This window comes from Lagopus leucura, unplaced genomic scaffold, assembly GCF_019238085.1.
Source record: "Lagopus leucura isolate 7727_CA_CO unplaced genomic scaffold, USGS_WTPT01 Super-Scaffold_100004, whole genome shotgun sequence".
In the NCBI taxonomy this organism is placed as follows: Eukaryota; Metazoa; Chordata; class Aves; order Galliformes; family Phasianidae; genus Lagopus; species Lagopus leucura.
The window spans coordinates 33,004,096-33,013,073 of NW_024962264.1; positions in this window are offsets into that span (position 1 = coordinate 33,004,096).

The following is an 8,978-nucleotide window of genomic DNA, read 5'->3' on the forward strand; positions in this document are numbered from 1 at the left end:
TATGGAGTGCTGGATGTTACTGATTTCAGATCACTAGCAAAAGTGATCTGTGCATTATGCCTGTGCGTTAGCAGTGAATGGTAACAGAATAATGAACTTACCTCTTGATACATCTAGTCTATTTTAGACCATCTAAAAACAGATAAATAAATTTTTACCAAACCTGATTCCAATAATCTAATCCAAGTTTATTTCTCAGGCACCCTTTAGGAAAAAAAAAGAAAAAAAAAAAAAAAAAAAAAAAAAAAAAAGAGTCTCATCCTTTAAAAAGGGGAAAAGAGGAAAGAAAAAAAGCCAATTAAGTATTCTCTACAGAAATATTTAAGATTCCCTTCCTTCCCCTTAGCAGGAATAATGTATGCATCTTCATCTTTTGGATATTTTCCAGAGTGCTTAACTTTGGAATTTGCATACTCTGCTTGCCACAGCAAGTATCTCTTCAGACTAACGTTCCACTCCTATATTGGTCTGCATACTGTCACTCATCCTACTTCTCAGAGTTTGCAGTAATGAGTGGACAGCTTCTTTGCTGTAATTGTGGTCTGTCAGAAAAAAACAAAGGAGAGGAAGTGTGTATCATTTGGCTGCCTACTTAATTTTAGTGTAACAATTCCATTTTTAGATACAGTGTCTATACTACAGTGGGCACATCCAAGTTTAGTACACAGAGATCTAAATAAGACTTACTTTACAAAACCACAGCACAGAATAGCAATTGTTTCTAGCGTGGTAACCACAGTGGTTAAGAGATGCCCAAAGTAACTTGTTTTTTAAAGGAGAAACTTCAGTGCGTGGTGGTAAGCTCTGAAACCACAGATATAAATGGATTAGGCCGTGAGCACAGCAAACAATAGTTTCATTACTTCAGCTTAGGTCTGTTTTCACAAAGCTAGGCAGCACTTAAAAAAAAAAAAAAAAATCCTGTTCTTTCCAGTATCACTGGAGGGCAGGGCCAGGGAAGAGATTTTTTGTGCAAGCACACACCAGGATATGCTAACATTATCGAGGTATTCTTCCTTTGCTTCTAATGCTACATGACTGTTTGACTGCAGTTTTCAGTCCACACAGCAGCTACATTACTGGAGGTTCCAGTCTGTTGTTTTTCTTCGAAGCTAGGCTTCAGTCTCGGTTAATGTTTGCCCAGAAATATGTAATTGCGGACTTCCTCCTCATAAACCGTTCCAGAGCGCAGGCTGCCATCCTTCCATGCTATTATTATCTCTACGCCTGCAGGCTAGAGTAGGGTGTGCTCTCACATTTGAGAGGATAGATAACCCTTTCCTTGCAGGAAAGATGCTGGATGCCTCGATTGCTGCAGCCACTATTAAAGCAGATTATCTGAAATTTTTGTCAGTGTAATTTTATGCCTCTAGCTTATAGAGCAGAATTAGTTTCAACACAGGCCTCGTAGGTTGCAAACGTATCTAAGGGAATCTGAGAACAGAACAGACCTTGCCAGTCATCAGCTTCATAGCTGACTGCATGAACTTCCCTGTGCTTCTTCGTTCCCCGTTCTGCCAGATTGTTCACAAATTTCAAAAAAAGGAAGGCCAAGTTAGAAAAAACTCATTTTCTACATTTTTTCCATAATCTCATCCACAGCATGAAAGAAGAAACATGGACTATCTTCTGTACTAAGCTTTTTACTTTGGGCACAGTATTTGAGCCAGTACAATGCCAGAAATGCAGTATCAGCAATAATAGTAAAGCCCTAGGCACAAGCAAACAGGAAGGTACTGCTCAGAACTTAAAGTGGTGAATATGCCCCAATTTAAAAAGTCCACTCATTTTCAGCTCCTGATACCTTGGAATCTATCTTTTCCCAAGCACTGTCCACATCTCCCAGGGGTAACATAGAGAATCAATAGCAATCTTTGCAACATTATGTAAAATGATCAGAAGATTTGCAATAGAAAAAACAACTCAAAAAGCAAGAAAAATTAAACTGATTAAATCTCTTTTGATATTATTTAGGTAACAGGTCTTCTGAGGTCTTGCCCAGATCCATGCTGATTATATACTGGCATGCTTTCCAGTCCTGACAATTGCCTCTTTGCCCTCAAACCATCCAGATCTGGGACCTGTTGGAGTGTGTTGAGGCTCACATCCAGACTGTTCACCTGGATTGCCTCAAACAAGGGGAAAGGGAAACTCAGTCTGAGCCCAGAATCTCACCTTGATGTAGACTGAATGCATATCTGGCACATGCACATAGTCTCAAGATCTGGGAAGACTTCTCAAGTTAAGTAATATAGTCGCAGGCTAAGAAGTTCGCTGTCCCTGAACAAGCAGATCACACTGACCAGGGCAGATCAGGTAGAACTCGCATACTAAACAAAATAAAGCTGTGCCCAACTCCTCTGATCAGAGAGATGAGTGGATATCTGGAGTGCAACAAGATAAGACAGCAGACCACGTGTAGGCAATGGTAGAAAATGGTAAAAAGCCTTCACTTCTCTCCACATTAAAATTCACTGACAAGCAGTAGCTAGGAAAAAGAAAAAGTAGCCATCATCTAAATCAAAATTAAATCAATCCTTATTTTTGACAAGACTGACAAACCCTACAGAAATTAAATGTTGTCAGCACAAATGCCATCCATACGCTATTGGATGGCATTGGGATAACTGGTTTCCAGGCCACCACGCAACCCAAACCTCTGGAGTTAACTGCCATCTCACAATAGTGCACTTGATATGAGAGGTGAAAAAAGGTGCTACTGTATGCACAACACACAATGTCCTCAGCCATTATTCAGGAACTGTTAAGTTGGTTTGTCTCAACAGCTTGATCGCAAGCATTTGCAAATCTTCCCTCATTTTTTTATTAATAATTGCAATTTTAGAGGTGCCTTTTAGTAAATGAACTAATGCAAAACTCTTAATTAAAAGGGATTTCATGTCAAAATATGCTGAAATTCAGCGTACTAATACTGAATAAAGTTTCCTGAAGGAAACTGTGACAGCTGCCTCTCACTGAAAGCACACAAACTAAATCACAGTGAAAGGCAGCATCTAATCAGTTTTTTTTCCTGAAGTTCACAAACCAGTAAAATTCCATTTCATAAAATAGATGCAATTTATTTTTTACACCTTTCCAGACATTTGTGAGTTCACTTAAGAGGAAAATAAAATATTACAGCTTCCTTTAGAAAGTTTTGTTTACTTGCTTTGTTAGTTTCTACCACTGAAAACACATAGATTAAGAAAATACGCACTTTGAGAAGTACATAAGTGTCTGAATGGAAGTGTATGACGGAAATTATCTGTGAATTTACAAACTAAACTACCATAGTAACAGCAAGTTCTGCTTCTGATCGCAGCCATCCTATGTCCCTGCTACATCCACACATGAAAAGTCACGCTTTTGTGAGTACACATACACACAAGGTTGAATTAAGCAGCACAGCTTTGCTGCCTTAGCTGGCCAAAAGGCCAAAGCTTCACACCCACCACTTATAAAATAAATGCTCTAGGATATTCAGTAGCTACAAATTATCAGGAGGTCTCCACTTCTTACCTGAAAGAAATGTGAACTCAACAAAAAGGAAGCATTTGGAGACAAAGAACTGTCTTTTCTCAAAGCTTTCTGCAAGTTCCCAATAATTTGCATGTTTTAAGGCAAAATGAAATAAATGAAGCACTGAAGACATTACCATCAGAACATATAAAAATTCCACTCAATAAAGTCCCACTTTAAATATAAAAATATAAAAAAGCTTAGAAAATACTCAAAAAAAAAAAAAAAAAAAAAAAAAAAAAAAAAAAAAAAAAAAAAAACCAAGCATATGCTTCAGAAAGGAATAGTTAAACAGTAACAGAAGACGAGCTACAGGATTGGGCCTCTGGCATACAGTAATCACAAAATTAAAAAATAATCAGAGTAAGATCACTTCTGAACATGAATTCACAAAGCCAGCTTACTGCTAGAAGGCAGTTCAGCTACTGAAGATTTGTCCTTGAACTCCTGTTGAAATCAATCCATAAAAATCATATTAAAGGATTAGGCATCAAACATCCGAGTGTTGATGTGCGTAAGAAATTCTTCACTCTGACTGCTGACCTTACATTCTTAAGAGGATCTTTTGCCCCATAATAAAGTGTTCGCTGTCAACAGTAATTCTTGTGTTTCACGCATTTGTTGACAAAGTCTGAACAGGAAGATTTTCTGCAGGTAAAGCTTTCAAGTGCTGCGCTTTTACAGGGTTTTGTACAAAGCATGATCTACTACCCAGGCATCTTGGTGAATGGATATTCAAAGGATTTAGAGAAGAAATTAAAGTTAGCATCTAGAGCCTGAAGAGAGGCTGTGAGTTTGATTGCAGATCCCACTCCTCTTACTTCACTGGCTCACAGCTACCTTAGACCAGCATTTCTGAAGCTCAGCTACAGATTCTATACACAGAACTAAGACATGGGGAAAGAACAGTCACAGTCTGCTCTGCTCAGCACAGGGTAATTTCACTACCATGTACTTACTCATTTTGGAAGTACATTTTCAAGACAGTAACCTAGAAGTAAGAGGTCAGATCCTAACCTGATGTTTACCAGCCAACATCAAGTGGCAAGATGTCTCATAATTTCTATTCATGAAATAAATACATCCTCCATAAGAAAATCTTGCATCTTCTCCTGAAATACAAGAGGCAAGCGATTATAGCAGACTGCCCAGCTCATGCTGAATTTCTTCTAGCACAGATATTCAAGTCTCGCTCAAAGACAAAGGACAGAACTCAGGGTAACAAGCAATCAGGCATGTCTGACGCACACTTTATTTCCACAAAATTACTCATCACTTTGAGGCCTGACACATGTTAAAAAATTTTTCTTAATTCACACAAGGAGATCTTGTAAACAAATGGCAAGTGTTCCTATGACCAAATAGCTATTTCATAGATATTTTTATGTAAGTGCCCATGGAGTTCTCAGTAATGTCATCTTCAAAAGAAAATATACGTACTTCCCTCTCCTTTCACTTGTTTTTTTCAGGAAACTGCATTTGCAGACTTCCTGCAGCTTGGGTAGGTCAGGTAGATACTATCACAGCACACAGCAGTGCTCAGGCTCCCCACAGTGATGCTTCATTAGGTGTGAAAAGTCAGACCAGAAAATGAAGAGGAGCTTTCATTTCTTTCTTTTCTTTTTTCCCCACAGTTAAACTACAGTCAAACAAACTGACTGCTAAATGAAATAGGAAAGATGCTCTGAGACTAACTGTGTGGCTAGCACATCACATGCTTCTAGGAGTCAATACACAAAGCTAAATCCAAAGAGGGATTTGGGCATATTCCTTCTGGTAACACTAACCGTCTTCAAGGCCTGACCTAGTTGATCCTAAACCAGCAGGTCTCTAGGCTTTCCTCAGCAGACAAATTCAGAAGGGAACACTCAGAACACCTATTTTCTCAGTTCCTCCTTCCTCAGATGGGACTTTCAGCCTAACGTTTTTTCTGCCTACTGCACTTGTAAGTCTTGCTCCAGTTAAGACATTGGTTCTGAACACAAGGTTAGACCTACCCCCGGAAATCTTTCAGGAAAGCTTCCTGGCAGCAGGTTCATATAGTGCACAGGCATCCCCAGCATAGCCAACAGCTGTGCTCATACACACATATCCCTGAAGACTGATAATGGAGGAAGAAAAGTATGAATGGGGAAATAAGATAAAGTGAAATATTTGTATTCCCACTGTACGTTGAAGCAAGGACATGGAGTTTCCCTCCAGACAGCTATGTCCTAGACACTAGAATAGAAAGAGATTCTCTTTCTTTGCTTAAATAATCAGGCACTGGGAAAACTATAATAGAACAACTCCAAAAGGACTTACTAAGGACAGCTCTCGCTCCTTCATTTCTGTAGCTGAAGATACTATAACCAATACAACCCAATGTTCTCAAGCCTGTAGACAGCCCTATATCATAAGACCTGATCTGCTCATCCCTTCTGTGGCCCAAAAAGCTAAAACTCAGCCATTACCATGTCAATGCAACTGTCATGAGTCGTTTTAATGCAAATAATTTCAATAGAAATATACAACTAATATTTATCCCATTACTAGAAGCAACTTGAGATGGTGAACTAATCATTTTCCCACAGTGCTGAGGGGAAAGACAGTAAAACTAATCAGGTCTGCACAGAGTTTAATCACCTGAAATCACAATTTAGAATTAAAAACTTTGAGAATCATCTCCTGACAGTAATTTTTGTGCCTTTCAAGCAACAATATATCTCATTATACACAAGTCATTCTCTCTCCTCAACAGATTTGTACAGTTATCAGTAAATTTTTTTCCCTAGAAGTGATCACTAATGAGACAGACCACTCAGAATCTCTTCACATTTACAGTTTGATATCCACATTCTTGAACTGTGTTAGACAAGAACAGGTGTTGTAGTAAAGGCACGGCAGAGAGACATCAGGTAGTCTTTCATATACCTGCATATTCCATTAACTATATTACTGTAAAAGTTACCTGAGAGTTTTCTCACTCCCAAGGTCAGTGTTGTTTCAATACTCATACTCTGCATTGGAACAGATGCTTTCTTGATCACTGATCATTCTCCCTACTGGTTAATAACACTACTTTAATGAGCCTTGTCTTCCTACATAATGGTAGAGTTGTTCCATTCTTTTTTGTATCCACATGCCTGCCAAAAAGCCTACCATGCAAGCTGAAGTTTTTGCTACATCAATATGCTATGCAGCATAGCAGCTATTAAACAGGCTACACCCAGTTCTCTTCATTTTTCACTTGCACACATGTTGTGGAACAAATAATCTGTTCCTTCACTAAGGAATCATTTAGTTAGAACAAAAGGAACAACAAAAGTGAAAAAAACATTTCTTGAAATAATCTAGAGCACAAAGAGCAAAAGCAATGCAAAGAAAAATGAACTTTGTGTAGGTATGTGCTCCATAAATCCAGAAAGCTCAAAATGAGCTGGAGGGAAACACTGCTGTAGCACATAAAGCAATTTAGCTTCCAGGCTAGTTCAGTCCTGCTTGGTTTTACCTACTTTGTGTTCATGGACTTCTACAAAACGGAAGACTCAAAGCTCATACTCAGGCTAGAAAAACAAAGAGAAAAGGAGAGGTAGGTGCTCCTTCTGTGGGTTTAGACAGCCACAGTTTCCTTTCTAAAGTTGTTCCTACCTTACCCAGGTAAGTTTCTCCAAAGTAACTACAGGGTGTATAGAAAGCTTTAAACAAAATCCTGCTAATACCATGACTGTTAGAATGACCTAGGCAGCAGAAATATTAAGCCTACTTATTTTAGGAGGAGACTGGCTAAATTCTTCCTTTGCCATATGACTTATTTGAACAGTAGCAGACCCGGAAAAAAATTTAAAAGATAACACATTATACACAAAGGTGCTTAAAAAAAAAAAAAAAAAAAAAAAGATTATTATAGTATTAAACAAACATGGCAAAGCACACGTTTATCTTCTTATAATTACTCTGTCCTGAGTCCTTCTACAACCAAGTCTCATCAGCATCAAACTGATAGCCACTAGTATAACCTCAGGCATTAGTTTCTCATGTAGGATTTGCTTCAGTATTCCAGAATTAGCTTGAAACACAACAGTTCCATTTTCTTCAGCACATGAAATATTAGCAGTCAAGCTGCTCTTAGTACAAGAATAAAACACATAAGGCTTTTGGCTTTTATTGGCAGTTCTTGTTTTGGATATGGAACTCAAGCAATGGTTTGGATCTAAATTCACAGTAATCCTCAGTACAAAACTAGGATGAAGTCCAGATGCTAAAATAAAGCCTTTAAGAACAGCCCTGCTTCGCTGGTGGGGCATTAGCCCTCTGTCCTTGCAACAGCTTGGCAAGGAATTGTTGAAATTTTTCCCTTCTCTTTCCTGATGGAACCGAATGCTGTAACACTTCCCAGAAGGATGATGGTCCCTTCCTCTTGCCTTCTTAGCTCCCCACGAGGAATGGGTCCAGATTTGCTAGAAAGGACAGCTAGAGAAGGGGGAACATATTTCTCTCTTCACTGAACATAACTCCAATCTACCCTAAATTATTTACTTATAAGACTTGTGTGAATGGCTGCTCTCGAAGTGCTCTATGAAGGCAAAGATTTAAGAGACACCTCAAACACTATTCCCATAAGAATAACATCTATCATGGAACAGTTTGGGTTGGAACGGACTTTTAAATCATCTAGTTCCAATCCCCCTGCTGTGGGGAAGGACACTTCCTACTAGACCTATAGGTTGCTCAAAGCCCCATCCAGCCTGGCCTTGAATGCTTCCAGGGTAGGGGGCATCCACAACTTCACTGAGCAACCTGTTTCAATGTCTCACCACCCTCACAATAAAGAATTTATTCCTGATATCTAATCTAAATCTACCCTCTCCCACTTTAAAGCCATTTTCCCTTGTCCTGTTGCTACATACCTTTATAAGACATCCCTCCCAGCTTTACTAGGCTGCCTTCAGGTACTGGAAAAGCCACTATGAGGACCCCCCCAGAGCTTTAAGGTTGGAAAGACTAATAAAATAATCTAGCACAAAAGTCCAACCACCAACAACAGACTGAAAATCCCACAATCAAATAAAAATCAGCTCTACACTTTAGGCTGTCAACTCCAATCTCGTTCTAATTGAAAGATTACTTTGACTTGTGGGTTATAAGGTTCAGAGCAAGAAGGTGTGTAATAGATTTCTGTTTACAAGTCAGGAACAATATGTGTATATATATACATATATATGTATATATACATATAAATGTATATATACACATGTATAAATATGTATATATATATGTATATATGTATATATGTATAAATATGATATAAATATGTATAAATATAATATAAATATGTATATATATATGTATATATGTATATATGTATAAATACGTATATATATATATAAATATGTATAAGTATATATAATATACACATATTGTTCCTGACTATATATATATATATCTATCTATAGTATATATATACATATATATACTAT